Source organism: Microtus oregoni, unplaced genomic scaffold (assembly GCF_018167655.1).
Source record: "Microtus oregoni isolate MIOR12 unplaced genomic scaffold, Mior012 000064F_ref0000363, whole genome shotgun sequence".
Taxonomy (NCBI): domain Eukaryota; kingdom Metazoa; phylum Chordata; class Mammalia; order Rodentia; family Cricetidae; genus Microtus; species Microtus oregoni.
Window position 1 is genome coordinate 1,890,873 of NW_024543874.1, and position 18,996 is coordinate 1,909,868.

The 18,996-nt window shown below is 46.5% G+C and overlaps 1 protein-coding gene across 5 annotated transcripts in view; it reads left to right on the forward strand.

Moving 5' to 3' along the window:
* Window positions 1-4,394: 4,394 nt before the first annotated feature.
* The window catches only part of Osbpl3 (oxysterol binding protein like 3), a 183,533-nt gene continuing 168,931 nt past the window's right edge, over window positions 4,395-18,996 (forward strand). For 4 of the 5 annotated variants that reach the window (XM_041640665.1, XM_041640668.1, XM_041640667.1 and 1 more), the window contains exon 1: window positions 4,395-4,705. The gene's annotated coding sequence lies outside the window, so the exon portion shown is untranslated. Of the gene's footprint in view, window positions 4,706-4,820; window positions 5,043-18,996 lie in introns of those variants that run through there. The other variant, XM_041640666.1, reaches the window with a different exon arrangement.

Consider the following 18,996-nt stretch of genomic DNA (forward strand, 5'->3'; position numbering starts at 1 on the left):
ATTCATCTCTTTTTGTCTGTACATATTTTTGGTGCCTCTCTCAGGACAGTTTCCAGTCTGCAGCGTGTATTGTAGTTATTTATATACATGTTTGATCTGCCCTTTGGAGGTAACAGAAAGCAATGAAGGCAGGAACAGCCTCTGATCCATCTTTGTGTGTCACAAAGCGCCTGCTAAGAATGGCTCTTCCACAAAGGTGGCACGTGATCTATATTTCATAAAGGAATAGATGAATTCTTGTACGTTATTTTGTCATGCGCTTACTAACACTTTTGAAAGACAGCTTCCAAGGTAATCAATCCTACGCAACAAAAATACTTTAATTCATTTTTTTCACATAAAATGAATAGGGTAATTATCGCTGCTTCGGACATGTTTCCTCCTCCCTCCCTCCTTCCTTCCCTCCCTCCCTTCATCCTTCTCTCTCTCTCTCTCTCTCTCTCTCTTGACAAGTTCTCACTATGTAGCCATGGCTGACCTGGATCTCACTCTGTAGGCCTGACCGGCCTCAACTCACAGAGATCCACCTGCCTCTGCCTCAAGCACTGGGCCAGGAAAATGCTTGCAGCTTCCTTAGATAATGGGTATGGAAAAGAACTTAAGGGAACAGGAGTCAGAGCCTCTGGGCTGTATGATTACTATAAGATGCTGGAACTTTGGTCTCAAGATCCTTCCCCTCTATAAAAGAGGTGAGGCTGGTGACATGATTAACTGTTGTTCCTTCTCACATGTGGTCACTACTGCAGGACACTGGAGCTGTCAGGGATCCTTCAGCCCTGGGATGGTCCTTCAGTACCCTCTTACATACTTAGGCTGTTCTGTCAGTGATAGCTTCCTAGAATACAGTGTTAAGAATTTTGAGCCCTATTTGAACTTGGTGATAAACCCAGCTTTGACTTACTCCTGTTATCTGCCATGAATCAGGAACAGGAGTAGCAGCAAACAAAGTATACAGCCCAGTGCCTGCTCTCCCAGGAAGACAGTGAGGTCATGTAGGCCAATGCCTGCTTTCCCAGGAAGACAGTGAGTCCATACAGCCCAATGCCTGCTCTCCCAGGAAGACAGTGAGGTCATGCAGGCCAATGCCTGCTCTCCCAGGAAGACAGTGAGGCCATGCAGGCCAGTGCCTGCTTCCTCAGGAAGACAGTGAGGCCATGCAGGCCAATGCCTATTCACCATAGGAAGACAGTGAAACCAAGCAGGCCAATGTCTGCTCCCCCAGGAAGACAGTGAGACCAGAAGCTGATTTTTGTAGTGTACATGTGTCAAGACACTGCAAAATGGCTATTATACAATTCCATTTAATCCATAAACAGCCTCAAGAGATGATATTATTCAGATTTCTATTGTGCAGATGGGGTTTAGGAAAGCAAAATTTACCCTTGGTTCGAAGACAGAATCCTATCCTAAGCAGGTACTTCTGCTGCCTCCTGATCTATGTGCTAAGCCAGCGGTAGTTTTCAGCCAGGATTGATTCTGCCTTCCAGGGGTCTTTTGACAATGTCTGAGGATTTTTGGTTGCTCCATCTGGGTGGGACAGAGCGGGTAGAGGGCAGAGATGCAGTTTATAGGCACAGAGTTATTCCTACCCACAAACAAAGAATTGTTGGGCCCAGAATGTCAATCGCACATTGTAAAACTCTTGAAGTAGCCCCATAAATACAATGTCTATTTCCATTTCACAAAGTGGGAGAGGTGCTCCTTAACTGGGAGTCGTCATGACAAGACAAGAAGCTGGAAGCCCATGTAGTTCTTGCCTACATTCCATTCTGACCAGCTTCTTTTACGATGAACACAGGCAAAAACAGACAAGAACCTGCTCGCCTATGAGGCATTTCAGAGGCAAAAACCACTCAGCCAGATGAGTGAGATGACTCAGGGGGTAAAGACGCTTGCCACTGAGCATGAGCTTGATCCCTAGGACACACGTGGAAAAAGAGAACCAGCTCTCACAAGTTGTCCTCCGCTCTCCACTTTTATGCAGTAACACACACACACACACACACACACACACACACTAAATAGATAAATGTAAAAATAAGAAAAGCACTAAGCCAACTGCAAAAGAACCTCCCCCCCCCCCAGTGGTGGAGTGTCTACAAGGATCAGCAGTATATGTTCAACTGTTCGGAGAAAAGAGCTCTAGAAACTTACTATGCAACCATTGATCTTTCTCTAGTACATTCAGATCATCGCGCTAAAATAAGACCGTGGAGCAAGCTAATTTTAGGACAGTAACGAGCTTTTGCGAGATAATTAACTCTGCGTGGGTTTCAACTTTAATCTTTCCCCTCTTGATTTGTAGGAGCGGCAGCGCCTGGAAGCTTGTTTAGAAGAGGAAGTGAAACTGAAGAGACTCACTGAGAGTCCTCTTTCTCGGAGGCAAGGCAGTTTGGATATGAGCACATCTCTCATCCTGTCTCCTTAACTGCCTCCATCACCAACCGGAACACACAGGCAGCCTGGAAGAACCAGAAGAGAAAGCCAAGGACCAGATGTCAGTTTGAACAGTAAAATCGTAGCTGTCTGTCCAACCTGTGGCTACCAGGCCCTTTGGCTGGTACAGCCTCAGAGTAGCTATGAATCAGGCTCAACACAAGTGTGTATGTACATAGTTATATGTGATTGTACAATCTCGAGTGTGACCTTTGGAGATGATAACCACAGTGTGGGAAGTCCAAAGGCTGGATTCCTCTGCAGCGAAGACATTCCTTAGGGATAAAAGGCTTGTCTCCTATAGGAAAGCGAATCCAGAAGCAACAAGGCGGTTTGGAAGTGGGGAGAGGAACAGAGAGAGGATGTCTTGGGGAAGAGTTACTAGAAGTGAGAGTGGTTCAGGCATCTGAGCTGGGCGTGGGTCCCCGCCACTATCAGGCCTGCTCCTCAGCTAGCACCGCCAGGCTTGGGGTAGTAGAGGAAGCCCCGTGTCATTCATACTGAAATCTCTGACCAAGTGCTAAGGCTCACAGAGTCTAGAGAATCTGAAGTCCTAGCCAAGAACATACCTTAACCCCCTCCACCTGCTAGGGCCAAAGCAGGCAGCCCCAGAGAGTCTGCGTCAGCGATTGTTCCAGAAAGCGAATATCCAAGCGTGGTGAATGAAACGTGGTTTATATAGTCGTGGAGAGCGCCTCAGAAACCTTAATATGGGGTCAGACTGACAATGGCTAGTGCCACCAGTGGCGGCTGGCGCGAGTACTTGGCATTCTGGAGCGCCTAGAGTGTCAGTAACTGAGCCAAAAGACCCAAACTGCCCTGCTCGGTGAGGCCGGCCAGGAGGATCTTAAAGAGGTTAAATACGTCGCGTTGGCAGTTTGAGTGCCCGGAAAGCTCTTCCTCAGACCGAGAGTGGCAGCGCCCTTCCCGCTTCGCGAGCCTGTTTGAGAACCTCTTCCTTCTAAAGAGGCCCTCAGGGACCTGGGACACTCCCTCCACTCCCTCCTTCCAGTGTTCTGCGTGACCCTGTCTCAGTGATAACAGTTCATCAACGTTTTCTTGTTTATTTATATGTACGTTCTTTGGTTTATCGTCTGCTTCCTTTCTAAAATGTAGGTTCTGAGAGGACAGAAACCTTGTGTGCCTTTACCGCAGGTGCAGGATGGCATCTGCTTCTGGCATTCATCATCCCCTGCCCACCGCGCCACCTGAGGCGCTGGACTCATGTGCGGTCTGCAAATTGACCTCTAATTATCAGTGGCTGGCATCCAAGCTAGGAGTCTAGCAAGTGGGCCGTATAGTTGGATGGGTCTGGTTGTCTAGCCAGAGGCTCCTGCGTTTTAATCGCCAACTACATTGCATTTTCTTTCCTGGCCTTTGTACGAGGACTGTAAGAACAAAATAACCCTTTTGCCCTTCCCGCTCCACTGTGCCCCCGCACCAATCTACCCAACTGCTTCTGGAGGCTGCATCCCCAGTGTCGGAACCTAGTCTCCCACACCAATTCTTCTCCCAGACATCGTGTGCCTAAACCCCCTCGACTCGCCACTTATTTCCCTCTTATTTAACCTCACGCTTTTCAATGGTCAAGTGATCCTCCCCTGTTGGACTACATTAGTCCCCTGGAATCTTCTTAAAACAGCTCCTCCCGCGCGGACCTTACCTCCCTCCTAGTCATTCAATAAACATTTACTGAGAGCCGGCAGGGCGCACACTGCCCAGGGTTGCCGGGAGCTGCTGCCCCGCCCAGCCACACCCACCGCCACCCTCGGCTCCTCTACGCGCCCTGAACCCGGGGTGGCGTCACGGAATCCGCCGGCAGCTTCCAAGTGCAGCGTCCCACCACCTTTCCCCGGATGACTCCTGATTGGTGGGAGTGGGAGCCACTCTGCTGCGCCCCCATGTTGCTCCGCCCCCAGGGAAGACTCAGGCTCCTCCTCCTAGCTCCCTCCCCTCGCTCAAGCTCTTCAGCTAATCACCCCGCGGCGCGCGCCCTAAAGTTCTGGGCAAAGTACTGAGAACTGGTACCGGGATCGCACGCCGGTCAGTGGCAGAGGACCAGGGACCCCCGCGCCAGGAGAGCCGGTGAGCAGCGCGGGCTTCCGCCCACCATCTGTCGGCGAGTGGCTTTCGGCGCCCCAGTCTCCTGCGGCTGGTGCTGGAACTGCCGTCGGCTGAGCCTTGCAGGGACGGGAGAAGCCGGGTTTGCCTCCTTCCCGGTCTGAAACCTCCACCGGGGTTTCAGAGTCCCCAGCTGCGGAAAGCTCAGGTGAGCAGCAGGGCGTCCGCTGGGCTGGGATTGAGACGAGCTGGAGGCTCCGGGGAAGTTTCAGGCATGCTGCCAGTCTAGGATCCGGAGTATGTATGAGCTGCTCCCGGGAAGTCCGGTCCACCGGGAAGCCCTGAGACCCGGAGGTCGCTTACAGGGTCAGCGCCAGTTTTCTGAGAGGAAGCACTCTGGTGCTGCTCACCGTGGAGCTGTGCCCCTCGAGTGACAGCCCGGTCGGGATGGACCGGGAGAAGGAGCGGAGCACAGGAGCGCGTGCGGGTGCAGGAGGATGCTGTGCGGTGGAGCTGTCCCGGGCACAGTCTGGCGTTGTGCCGAGGTGGGAGGCATGGCAAACCTGCTTAATTGGGCCAGGAGAGAGGCTTTACCACATCCGCGAGCTGGGACCGGGCGGTGCAGGCACCTTGCTCTTTGGTCTCCCCCAGACAGGTCGCGACGCCCCACCGTGTCAGCACTGGGGACCGAGAACACTCTCCCCTTGGGGCTTCAGGAGCCCAGCGGGCGTTTGCTGCCTCCGGCGTCACCGGTGGCTTTGCATTGTGTCCTTGAGACACTTCTGAACCAGCCTGCCTTCCTGACTGTTGGGCTGGGAGAGATGTAGTCTGTCACCTTGTGTCTGGGGGCATTCTGTCATCTTGTGTCTGGGGGCATTTGAGTCCCCTTGGATGTCACAGTGTCTTAGGCTTCTGATTTCTGGATGAGAACATTTGGGTACTGTATTTTACACTGTAGCTGCCAAAAGATGAATTTCAGAGACGGGTAAGCATAGGTCTGACTTTTGGCCATCCACATTCCACACTCAAAGTATCCTACAAAGAGGACCTCCTTTTGGCTACCAAGAACCATCAGGCAGACGGCAGTGCTTCCAAGCTAAATGTCCATCCTGTCCATCAACTCCATGTTGTCCTGTTTGGAGCTCTTCACAGAGCTTAAAGCTGCCTGGGATGATCTTGTGTTTCCCACTGCCTGCCTCCTTCTGCCACTAGGATGCATGCAAGTCCTTGGAAAGTGGAGGCTTGGGCCTGTTCCTCATTCTAGCCTCAGTGTCAAGAACGCAGCCGTCCACACGGCAGGGTCACAATACACGTTTATGGAATGAGCCAATGTAAACTTCCTCACGATTGTGAGAATGTTCATTTCACAGTTGATTTTCCTCTTTTTCCTTATTTATTTGGAAAATTAATAGCTGGCAACATCTACTGCTGTTGAGCACCCACTGGTAACCATCGAGGTGTTGACTGGGAACTTTGTATAGACGCCTCAATAACTTAACAGTAGTCTGATTAGCTAGATTGTTTTTTAAGTCTCCCCTTTGAGGTGTTTTTGTGTGTGCTCACCAACCTGTGCTTGTGCGTACAGGTTAGTGGTTAGAGGACGTCAGTAGTGAGTTCTCGTTCTCTCTCTCTCTCTCTCTCTCTTTTAAAGATTTTATTTATTATGTATACAATATTCTGCCTCCATGTATGCCTGCAGAAGAGGGCGCCAGATCTCAGTACAGATGGCTGTGAGCCACCATGTGGTTGCTGGGAATTGAACTCAGAACCTCTGGAAGAGCAACCAGTGCTCTTAAACACTGAGCCATCTCTCCAGCCTCTCTCTCTCTCTCTCTCTCTCTCTCTCTCTCTCTCTCCCCACTGTGGGGTCCAGGGATCAAACTCCAGCAGTCAGGCTTGGTAACAAGCTGCCTTTTACTCACCCAACCTGATCAGAGCTAGACAGCTAGACATTTTTTAGGGAATTGGATTCAGGCTCCTGTGGGTTAACTACTTGCCCCAAGGCAAACATGATTCTAGTACCATGGTTCTAGCCTGTTTTTCTCTTGTGTCGGGTTACTTCTAAGAGGTGAAAATATGATTTCCACTTTTACAGCCAATGGACATGTCGCTCATCTAAAAGAGTTGCTGTCTTATCCCTGAGATCTGTTTTCAGTAATGACGAATAGTTATAGGCCAGATACTACCAGAGTGCACAGGGCGTTTTATGTCCTAATCTTCACCATCGTGACAGGCTTCACCACCCGAGTTCACGAATTTGCCTGGGGTCAGTAGTAACTCCCAGAGCGCCTCATTATCTTTCTGACTCTAAACCTTCCACTATACTCTGATGTCTCCTGTCTCACTATTTAGCCAGTGTTAACCCAGTGAGGCAGCTCACTGGTAAAATGCTCCGATGCTATCTGAGACCGGGCTGTAGGCGCTGCGGTGCCGGCATCAGGCTCTCCAGGTGCACTGCTTCTGAATGGTCGAGGCTTTCCTGCCATTGATTTTTGTGGGTGAGTGTATGGTTTGTGGGCCTGGTCGATCAGGGCCTTTTAATAGGGGAGGGAAGGAGATCTTCATTTCAACCAGATTCAAACAGAAATCAGGCTGCCCTTCCCCACTGTGGTCAATGAGCTCGAGGTGCAATGTTGTCCATCTTGCTCGGAAAGGGCTGGAAAGTTGGGCAGTTCCTTTCCTCCCAGACGCAGAAACCACTCAGCCCAGCTGGTGCTGCCGTGACTTTTCTGTAAAACAAAAGGCATTTCTGCTCCTTCTACCCCTTGCGGGGGAAACTGAGGGCGTGGAGAGGTTCTAAAAGAGAAGGTATGATTGGCTCCTGAGGGGCCAGTGGCCAAGAAGAGGGCAAGTGTGTGGTGCGTCTCCCTGCATGAGGGTCTGGATAACCCATCATTTGTTTTTATAATGAGCTTCTTGGCAGGACTACCTTTTCTTAATTGACATTTCCACTTGGAGAGCTCCGGGGAGGACTGGATTAGAATGCCCCTGGAAGTGAGGGGGTGTGAGGTGTCGGAGACTGTGGGAGTTGTGCAGCTGAACGCGCTTCCCATTCAACACTGAGAGCTGTACATTTTTCTGCAAACCCCCATTCTGTCTAGACCCACGTAGTCATCAGCTCTCTGGCCTTCTCTAGAAACTTCTGTTTTACCCTCTCAGTTACAACTGCTCAGACCACATTCCTGCCTCCCTCCACCCTGGTCTCAGTATCTTGGGCTTTGTCCAGTCCCTGCAGCGCCTTAGTTCAGGGATTTCACTCTGCCCTAACATGGCCTACAGGTGGATTTTTCTTCCTCTCTCCTGTCTGCCACGTCCAGTGAAGCAGGTTCTTGAAGAACTGTCATTGTTGTAGTGTTAAAAATTCTTGGAAGGCTTTTATAGTTATGAGCAATGTTAGAGACGCAGCTTTGCTCCTGGATGCAGAGAGCACTGTCATGCAGAGGTGCTGGCCATGCATCACCTCTCTCCATCCTAAAAGCCACATCAAAGCAGGTGAGTTGTACCTCAGTGACAAGGGAGTCTAGGAAACGCTCAGTTCAGTTTCCTTCTAATAAACATTGGAACCGAGAGTCAAACCCCAGCCCCCTTTCCCTACCCACTTACTGTAGACTCCCTTGCTAGCTCAGAGTTTGGGATAGTAGGTTCCGCCTTGGCTTTCGCTTCAGCATTCCTGACCTGTGTGCTGGCGACCTGGACCTTGTCACCAGAGCGTCTGTCTGGTCTTGCCCATGCATGCCTGTTGCCTTCAGCGCTCTCTCATTCCTGCTCTGGAAGAACCTAGATCTTTTAAGGCTCAGCTCAGAAACTACTTCCAGCAGCATAGTCTCTGTGAACCCAAACTGTCAGAGAACATAAGAAACACAACCTGAAACAAGATAAGGTTTAACTATGCATCTCTTGGCTGGCCTAGAACTCTGCTTCAAACTCATAGTGTTCCATCTACCTCTATCTGATGAATGCTGGGGTCAAAGCCCATGCCACCCCAACTAGCCTTATCAAGACATTTTTTTTTTTTAAAGTGTGAATGAGCTCCTAGTTCTGATCACTGAGTTCGCTGTTCCTTTCCTTTCTGTGCTCTTGGTCTTTTGTATCTCCTGGCCTTCCTGTTCCCTTGCTTTCTGGCCCAGTTTTTATATTTAACTGTATTGCCCCCTTTCGACTTTATTTACATTATTAATTATTGTGTGCATGTGTGGAATATTTGCATATTTCATGCAGGTACACATGCATGCACATATCTGTCTCTCTTGGTGCTGAGGTTGCTGTGGGTTCTGGGGACCCTAATTCATGACTTCATGTTCACGTAGCGAGCACTTTACTACCTGAGTCATCTCCCCAGTCCCTTTTCCCAGATTTTAAATGTCTTGAAGGCAAGGTGAGTGGATTCTTCTTGTTTCTATTCTTGACCTAAGGATCTGGTGTCCTATTGACAGAAAACACTCAACTGAAAAAGAATATTATGCAATTATATTTGGTTACATTATATTATGTTTTTAAAAAGCAGCCGGAATGTGTCGTTTTGTTTTCTAGTGTTTTGTTGTTTTTGTTTTTTAAAATATAAGGTGTTTTTATGCTGCTCCAGGCTGAACTTAATCATTTTCCTGCCTCTTCTTGCTAAGTGCTGGGATTACAGGCATGAGCCATCCTGCCCAGTCCTATTTTCTAGTCTTTGATCCATAATACTTTAATGCCTTTGTAAGTTTATGCTGAAGCAACAGAACAGCTAGTGAAATCCCTGGAAGTACCTGCATGAACAACCCCCCTTAAGGCCACAGGGGGATCATAAATTCTTATATAACAGACACTGTAGGATAAATTCAATGTAAGTGATATATACTGTTTTTTCATGTCTGTGCTAATGCTGTTGTTATTAAAAGTCTATTACAGGGTCTGCGAGATGACTCACTTGACAGAACACTTGCCTTGCAGCCACAAGGACCTCAGTTTGATTCCCAGAACACTGGGTGCAGTGGCTGGTTCTTGTAATCCTAGCACTGGGGAGGCGGAGACAATTGGATCCTGGGGCTTGCTGGGTAGCCTACCTTTCTTGTTGAGCTCCAAGCGAGAGGCCCTATGAAGAAAGGAGGGGGTAGCACCTGAGGGATGACATTCCAGGTTATCTCCTGGCTTCCATATGCATGCACTTGAGCTGGCACACGTGCATGCATGCACACACACGCAATACACACACACCCTTTATAGACGTTTTGTATTATCAATGAATATTTCAGAGTCTAATAATATTTCTGAGGTCCCTCAGGATCAGGTCCAGCTCCTGTCCGACCTTCTAGCTCACCAGTCCTCACTTACACTACTGAGTGACAGCACCCCACCACTAGGGCCACGCAGGAAAGGGATCTTTTGTATTATTTGTCACAGTCATCCCTGCTCATCTGTGTTCACCCTCCTCATGTTTACTCATGGGTCCCGCTTCAGTGTGGGCACAGCTTCCAGGAAGCCTTCCTCTGCCCCCTCCAAGTTGGAGTTGGAGAACGGTTACCTTCCCATCATGCACCACAACCATTACCATTCTGTCGTATGAATCTTTGTCACTTGTCTGAAGTCTTGATCTAAACCACTGTTTCTCGTGTGGCTTTAATTACAATGATTCAGGGATCCCCAAATAAAGTTCTCTGGCTTAAAGTGTCTGGATCAGGTGACTCGGAGGGAGGAGAGTTGGTGGCTGGAGTTTATTGTTGCAGTTTTATCATTTTGTATTGCATCTGGATAATATAGTATAAACGCATTGTATGTATGTAGCCTCTTTGGCCACTACTTTTTAAAACAGCCACTGTGGAGGCATATTTTGTGTGTGGTGGTTTGGATAAAATTGGCCTTCATAGGCTCACAGTGGCACCGTTAGATGTGGTCTCATTGGAGTAGATGTGACTTTGTTTGGAGGAAGTGTGTCTCTGAGAGTGGGCTTTGAAGTTTCAGAAGCTCAAGCCAGGTCCAGTGTCTCTCTCTTCTTGCTGCCTGCCGATCAAGATAGAGAACTCTCAGCTTCTTCTTTGCCACCATGTCTGCCTGCATGGCACCATGCTTCCCACCATGACAAAAATGGACTAAACCTCTGAACTGTAAGCTAGCCCCAAATTAAATATGTTTTCTTTATAAGGGTTGCCATGGTCATAGTGTCTCTTCACAGCAATAGAAATGCTAACTAAGAAATCAGCTATCATACAACCATAATTCATCTATCATGCAATTCATCCATTTAAGGTACACAATGTACCACTACTGGTTCTTAGTATATGCACATAGTTGTGCGACCATCACCATAACTAATTTTAGGACACTTTACTACCCCTATTTTGTATCTGTGTGGACTCTCCTGTTCTGTAATGGAAGACACACAACCTGTGACCTTTTGTGTCTGATGACTTTCATCCAGGATTCTGTTTTCAAGGTTCATCCTTGGGATGCCAGGAATCAGCACTTCATGTTTTTTCCTCACTGCTTAAACATACCATATTGAGGTTAGGCATAATACCTTTAATTCCAGTGCTCAGGAGGTAGAAGCAGGCAGATTTTGGTGAGTTCCAGGCCATCTAGTAACTCAGTGGCTTTGCATCTTGGTGCTACACTGTGTGACAGGAGATGGATGTGGAGAAGCATCCGGATGATCAAGTATTTTACTGAAACTGTCATGTTGGGGTCTTCAGAGTATTTGATTTCCTCCTATGGTGCTGGGGACCTCCCCCAGGACCTTTGGGGTACTGCCACTGGGGTACTAACACATGCTCCACCACTTACAAACCTCAGTTTGATTTTTAGACAGCAACTTGAAAGGCCAGTAGCTAAGAGAGAGAGCTATAAGCCTTAGCATTTGGGTCGGGAGGAAGTGTAGAGAAAATGAGGTGGCCAGTGGGTGATTGACAGTTACTGAAGCTGAGCGCTGTGTTTCTGGGGATGGGTTTTGTGTCTGCCCTGTCCACTGGGCAGCTATTGGTCATATGCGGCTACTGGGCACTTAAGTTGTGTCTATTCCTTACCAAGGTGTGCTGTGTGTTTAAAATGCATACTGAATTTTGAAGACGGAGTATGAAAGAATGTAAAAAATATCTCAGAAACATTTTTATTGCTTACATGCGAAATGGTAATTATTCTAGACATATTAGGACGTAGATTCAAAAATGATCTCATCCATTTCTTTTTGTTCTTTTTAATTTTGAAGACGGAGTATGAAAGAATGTAAAAAATATCTCAGAAACATTTTTATTGCTTACATGCGAAATGGAATTATTCTAGACATATTAGGACGTAGATTCAAAAATGATCTCATCCATTTCTTTTTGTTCTTTTTAATTGATGATTTAAGTTAAAATTACATATAGAGCTCATACTATGTAGTCTGTTGGACAATACAGCTATGCATTTTTTTATGTTTGAACATATATACTAATATAGCAATAAGGAACAACCAGAGATATCTGAAGTTTTAAAAAACATAGAATGGAATATGTTTGTAAAAACCCCTCATTTGTGGGAAGTTTGGGGATTACAGATTCATTTCCAGGGGCTTTGCAGAGGCCTCCGGCAGGCAGTCTGACCTTCTACTCTCAGGTGAAAATTTGAGAATTCTTTCACAGAGCATGGATTAGCAGCCCGAGAGGCTAGAATTGCTTCTTTGGCTATTTACCAGATTCCTTTGAAGTTGATGAGCTATTTTCTTTATTTTGGAAGAATATAAGCACACGATTGGTGACATCACAGTTTCTGATCACATGATTTATTCTCTCGAGTTGATTTTTCCCCGACCTGCTGTCTAATGGCCCCTAGCGAGCAAGAGCAGAATATGATGTTATAGGATAATGGCATGCAGATTTAAAGTTGGGAAATTGGTTTCCTTCCTACAAAATGTACTTGGATGGAAACTGTCACTGCCTGTTTGCTCATGGGATGAGAGGGGAGGTGGTGCTCTCAGTTCTTGGAGGAGGTGTGGGTGGGATGAACACCCCTACAGGAGTCATCCCCCTGCCGAGAGTGGTCATGAACGGGAAAATCACAGCATCAAGTCCAGTTGCTGTGGTTCCTAATGGGGAACCAGGAGAGGATCGCAGACTCTCGATATCTGTAATTTGTTATCTTATTCCCCCCCCCCTTTTTTTTGGTTCAAACGCCGCATTTCTCCCCTCATGTGTTAAAGGCTGGTGTAGTAAAGATTTCCAATCCTGTGTCAAGTATCCTAATATTCATAAGACATTTAAATTAAAGTTTCAGTCTTCTAAAACGAACTCTCCTTCCCGAATCATCAGTGCTGTGGGAAATGAGCTGGAGTGCTTAGAGGCAAACACTAAATAACCTATGTAGCCTTAATTTCACCAGGGTCAATAAACTCGACGTAAGTGCCTCTCTAGACTTAAGCATGAAGCTAAGATTTTATGTTCATTCATTTCATGAGCATTTGTCAATTTCATTCCAAGTACCAGACTGTTTCCAAGACGGTTCTGGAAACAGGATGTGGTGGGGGGAATTAGCGGTAGAATCCACCTTCAGGACTTCACAGTCCAGAAGAGGATGTAGACAGAGAATTCATTAATTACCATGGTGATATGTGGCTCAAAGGGAAAGAGTCTGGATTTTAATTGGGACCCTGGGGAGAAAAGTTCTATTTTCCTGTGGGTCATGATTCAGGCTGCAAAGATCTGAACAAGGAAGAGAAAAGAGACGGTGGCTGGGGAGTCCTCCTGGGAGCAGGAGATGTGCAAAGTCCTGCCCTTTTGTGTCTTTCAGGTTGCAGGAGGCCACGTGGAAGCAGCGGTGAGCAGGGTTGGAGTTTCTCTCTCTGACGCTGCACGTGGATTTGTTTACTTGCTAGTGGGGATTGAGTCCAAAGTTGAGCTTCTGTAACCTTTGTAACTGAATCTGAACGTGGTCTAACGACCTAGCGGCTGATGCAGCCCTCACAGGAGTGGAAAACCAGTTGCTGGTTCGCATTCCAGTGTAGCTCGGTTGTCCAGGGTCTGAGCTGAGTTCGGGGTATGTGTTAGTTACTTTTCTCATTGCTGTGACGCAAGGCCTGGCCAGAAGGAAGTTAAGGTAGGAAGGGTTTGTTTTGGCTGATGGTTTAGGGTTATAGTTCATCACCCTGGGGAAGGCAGGGCTGTGGGAGCGTGCTGGTCATGTAGCAACAGTCAGGAGGCAGAGAGGAGTAGATGGTGGTTCTCAGCTCATGTTCTTCGTTTTATTTATTCTGGATCCCAGTCCATAGGATAGTGTTGGCCACATTTAGGGTATGTCTTTCTGTCTTCAGTCAAACCTCTCTAGAAATGCCCTCACAGACAGGGAGAGAAGTATGTCTCCTCCTCCTGAAACTGAGAAACTTCTGTAAAGCAAAGAACACAGTCAACAAGACAAAACGACAGCCTACAGAATGGAAAAGATCTTCACTAACCCCACATCAGACAGAGCTGATCTCAAAATATACAAAGAACTCAAGAAATTGGTCATCAAAAGAACAAATAATCCAATAAAAAATGGAGTACAGATCTAAACAGAGAACTCTCAACAGAGGAAGCTAAAATAGCTGAAAGACACTTAAGGAAATGCTCAACATCCTTAGCCATCAGAGAAATGCAAATCAAAACAACTCTGAGATTCCATCTTATACCTATCAAAATGGCCAAGATCAAAAACCACTGAAGACAACTTATGCTGGAGAGGATATGGGGTTAAGGGAACACCTCTGCATTGCTGGTGGGAGTGCAAACTGGTACAGCCCCTTTGGATATCAGTATGGCGATTTCTTAGGAAATAACCTACCTCAAGACACAGCAATACCACTTTTGGGTATCTACTTAAAGGATGCTTAATCACACCACAAGGACATGTACTCAACTACGTTCATAGCAGCACTGTTTGTCATAGCCAGAACTTGGGAACAACCTAAATGCCTCTTGACTGAGGAATGGATAAGGAAAATGTGGTACATTTACACAATGGAGTACTACACAGCAGAAAAAAAATAATGACATCTTGAAATTTGTGGACAAATGGATGGATCTAGAAGACATCATATTGATTGAGGTATCCCAGACCCAGAAAGACAAATATCATATGTACTCACTCATAAGTGGCGTTTAGACATAAAGCAAAAAAAAAAAAAACCTAAAACAAACAAAAAAAAACCCCACTCTATAATTCACAATCCTAGAGAACCTAGACAACAAAGAGAACCCTAAGAGAGACATACATGGATCTAATATACATGGGATGTAGAAAAAGACAAGATCTCCTGAGTAAATTGGGAGCATGGGGACCGTGGGAGAGGGTAGAAGGGGAGGGTAGAAGAAGGTGAGGGAGCAGGAACAGAGAAAAATATATAGCTATAAAATCTATAAAAACAATTTAAAAAAAGTATGAGAAGAAGAAGGAGGAGGAGGAGGAGGAGGAGGAGGTCTCCTAAGGGAATCCCAATCCAACCAAGCTAACAATAAAGATGAACATCATAGACCCTTTGAAATCTTGAAAGCCTAATGAGGAAGCCTACTTGGTTTTGTTCTCACAGGTTCAAAACAGCTTTAAGCTGGTTTCTTGCATATATAGACATAGCAGCTTTGTTTTCTCTGGAGCTGGGGAGTCACTAAAGAAGGACCCATGCTGCCATCTAAGGTGTTGATGACCACAAAGAACAGACAGCAATGGCGTCTAGTTACTGGGGCAGTTGTGTGTTTGAGGAAAGCATTTGGTTCTGGTAGAGGTCAGAGGCTGGGACCAAAGATACGTGGTGGTCACAAGAGAACAAGAGTGGAGAAATGTTATCAAGATACTTTTAAAATAAGTATGATAGTTCCTGGGGGTAGGGGCTGGTAGTAGAGGTTGAGAGAGAAGGCAAAGATGGTTCTTTTGGGAAACAGTAAAGCTGGAATCTATGTTCTATCTTCTACAAAAATAAGTTCCAGCTGAAGCAAAAATTTAACATTAAAACAACTAGGAAAATGAGGTAGACTCCCACTTTAGTAGTTAGTGGAGATGGAAAATTCTTCCCAGATACGGCACAAACTCAGAAGCTAATAAATAGAAGGCTGATCCATCTGAATGCCCATCATTTTCACAAGACCAAATCTTTTCAGTTATGTCAAAAGACACTAAAAACAAGTTTAGGGAAGTAGTAATACTTTATACTCCACAGATGTGCTTTTATCCGAATAGAAAGAGAAAGGCTCCAGGTTACTCCAGGTTTCTCTGGAGGGAAAGAGTGTGAGAGTACAGAGATGACTCCTAAACATACTAAAATTTTAATCACATTTGCAAAAAAGAAATACAAATGAAAACCTTAATAATGCGCTCTTTCCCACATGCCAGGTTTCCACATGCCTCGTAACGCGGTAGCACTGGTGAGGCTCTGAGGAAACAGGTACTCAAATACTGGGTGGAAGTTTGAACTGGTCTCCGTTCCAGGATCTGTCAAAATCACAAGTATGTTCATTCTCTGAATTAGCAGTTGCTACATTGGGAATTTCGTGGGATTAATGAAAGCATAAGCCTTCCCCTTAAGTTATGATATAAGCAACAAGTAGCATACATAGATGCGTGCTATACATATACTATCCAACAAAGGGATTGCATCTTATTTATTGAGTAAAAATACATGCCTATGTAGTATATTTCATATGTGCCGATGCAGATATGTATACATGCGTTTACACATGTGCACATACACAAAGCTGATGGCACACAGTCAGCCCCTAGGGCTCGTATGTCTCCTCCCAGGTCCTTGCTGATGACTTGTGTCGATGTGTGCATCAGTCACGGTGGGAGTAGTTACCCCATGGAAATCAACTAGCTTGGCACGTCAGGTTTTTTTTTTTTTTTTTTTCCAGAGAGCCGCTTGGTAAACATTTACTTTTACTCCCTATGTATGTACAAATCTAAAATATTTTGAGGGATACACAAGAGGATGCTAATGCCACGTTCCCCCAGGAATGGGCAGTAGGAAACGGGGAAGATGGTGGTAGGATTGGAACTGTATCTTCTGTATTTTAGTGCAAGTAAATGTGTTACTTATTTTGAAATGAGTATACAAAGTAGCCAGAAAGTACCTGCAGACTCTCAGTTCCACCTGTCTGTGTTATTTATGATGCCCAGTTCCTGTCAGGGAAAGGAGAGAAACTCCCTTAGAGGAAAGGGTGCTTCTGGTTTTATCACTTAGGGGAAAGGATGCTTCTGGATGAATCACGCCTAGCTGGAGGCCTTTTCAGCATGGAAATGTCCAGTAACAGCTTGAGAGAGAGGCAAAGCCGGTGATCGTATCTGGCTCAAGCAGCTCAGTGGATATTATGACAACTGAGGAGGTTTCTAAGGGCCATCCAACCTATACACCCTCAGGCAGGTCCCAGGAGAGAAAAGAGGCATGATGGGACCTTGGGATGATGAACCAAAAGGTGAGTAGGGGAAGGATAAAGCACAGCAGCGTGATGATAGTCATTTCCTTTATGGAGTAGCTCCGAAAAAAGGAGAGGCAGCTGTCTGTATTTACTGAAGCAGCGTTTACTGAAGCAGCGTCACCACATTTAATCCTGTTAGCCTCCTTCTAGATGGATTACGTTTCCCCGATACTCCTTGAGTCAAGGAGAGTAATTCTAAACAGGACAGATCTGCTGGAGTGGATGCTGATCGCATAGGGCCTCGGAGCAGGGTGCAATTTCAAAAATCCAAAAATTTCAGAAATAAGGAGTGAGAAAGACATTTCAGGTGAAAAGAGCGCTGAGCCACAGTGGACAGTGAGTTAGCTTTTGTAGCTGGAAGGTAGGAATTGAAAGGAACCCCAGGGTGTGCATGGCTGGATTCTCTGCCAGCTGGAGACCCTCCATATGTTTCTGGATAGGGGATTATGTGTTCACCCTAAGACTGGCTGTCAGATGTAAAGGTTAAACAGTACATTTCTGCGGGACTTTTCATCTGTCCATTGTGGGGAAGAGAGACTGTAGGAGTCAGAAAAATCACAAAACGTGAGCTAGATGATGCAATGGCCCATGGAACAAAGGATGGCTTGGACGAATCTTGTCTCCTGGTGTTGTGTTGTTTGTTTGAGACGGCGTCTCACTAAGTAGCCTGGGCTGGCCTGGCCTGGGACTCATTATGACCCTGTAAATCAGGCTGGTCTGATAAATCACAGAGATTCATCTGCCCTTGCCTTCTGAGTGCTGGGATTAAAGATGTACGCCAGCACACTCAGCCAGTCACTTGGTGTTTGATGGAAGCTTTATCTGCCTATGTGGCCATCTATGTATTTGTTTTTGTATCTGAGAGTAACTTATGGAAGGGAGACTTTTTCTCTGGAACATTCCACATGAGAATAAGCAAAGTTTGGTGAATGGTGATTTGTTGACAGGTTTCTGTGCATGGTTTGTTTATGGACTGTGTTGGGTAAGTTAAGCTGTATCCATCTCCACAGATGCTCACTGCCTCTGTCCATAGGAGAGGGGGGCGCTTTCATCTTAGAAGCATGCATACGCACATAGTGTAAACCCTGGCCCACTTAGGGCCCAGTGTGATCTTAAGCGTATACATGTGTCATTAAGGGGTCAGACCAATAATAAGGGGTCAGAGAGAAAACCTAAAGGTTGTAGCCGAAACAAGATTCAAAAAAAGGACTGTTGCAAGAACTTCTTGGTACAAAACTGAAGGTAGCCTACTCCTGACTGGAAATTCCTGTTTTTCTAGTCTTTGGTCCCAGGGCTAAAAGAGCTTTGGGGTTTGTTTGTGACTCTCAGTTCTGCATATTGCCGTCCCTGACTAGGGACCTGGGTCCTCTTTGCTTCTCTAGCATCTGCTGGACCTACTTTCATAATACAGATAAGATGTAGGTGGACGCTTGCCTAAGATAGTTGCCTTTTCTAAACCACGGATGACACTTTGGTTAATCAAGGCTGGGATGAGGACAGAATTCGAATTTCCTCTGTAAAATATGGTGTGGGGCTGCAGCAGATGCTGAGACTCTCCTTCACTGCCAGGGTGTCCCAGGCTATCTATCCACCAGGAGGTGAGGTCCTGCTTCTTGCTGGGGCTGATTAGCATCCACTGTGGTCTAACAAGTCATGGTCCTGCCCACATCCCAGTAGGTACTGAGCACTGCTTCTCCTTAGCCAACTATGTGAAAGAACTCTAGGCAACAAGAACCTGGTGACTGTAAACTGGGCAAAGAACCCAGCCAGAGGAAGGGACCATGTGGCTAGGAACCGGTTTTGTGGGTACAATGCTTTTAAGTCCCAGCAATACTGGAATGCCTAATTCAAATATTGATTGTGGGACCCTGTTGTGTAACGGTTTCCTCTGAGATTGAAATATTCTGTCCTGCAGCAAGCTCCTTAAGTCAATGGTGAACAACTCAACTAGCTTCAGGAAGTCCCTGAAGCTGACCAGATTCGCTAGGCCCCTCCCTGTGAGAGTAAGCAATTAAAGCTGGGAGTCCCTCTCAGACAGAAATGGAGCTGAGCTGCAAAGTCCCTGAGACCAGACCAGCTACCTGGAAGAAGTTTAGGCCAGAGTCGCTTA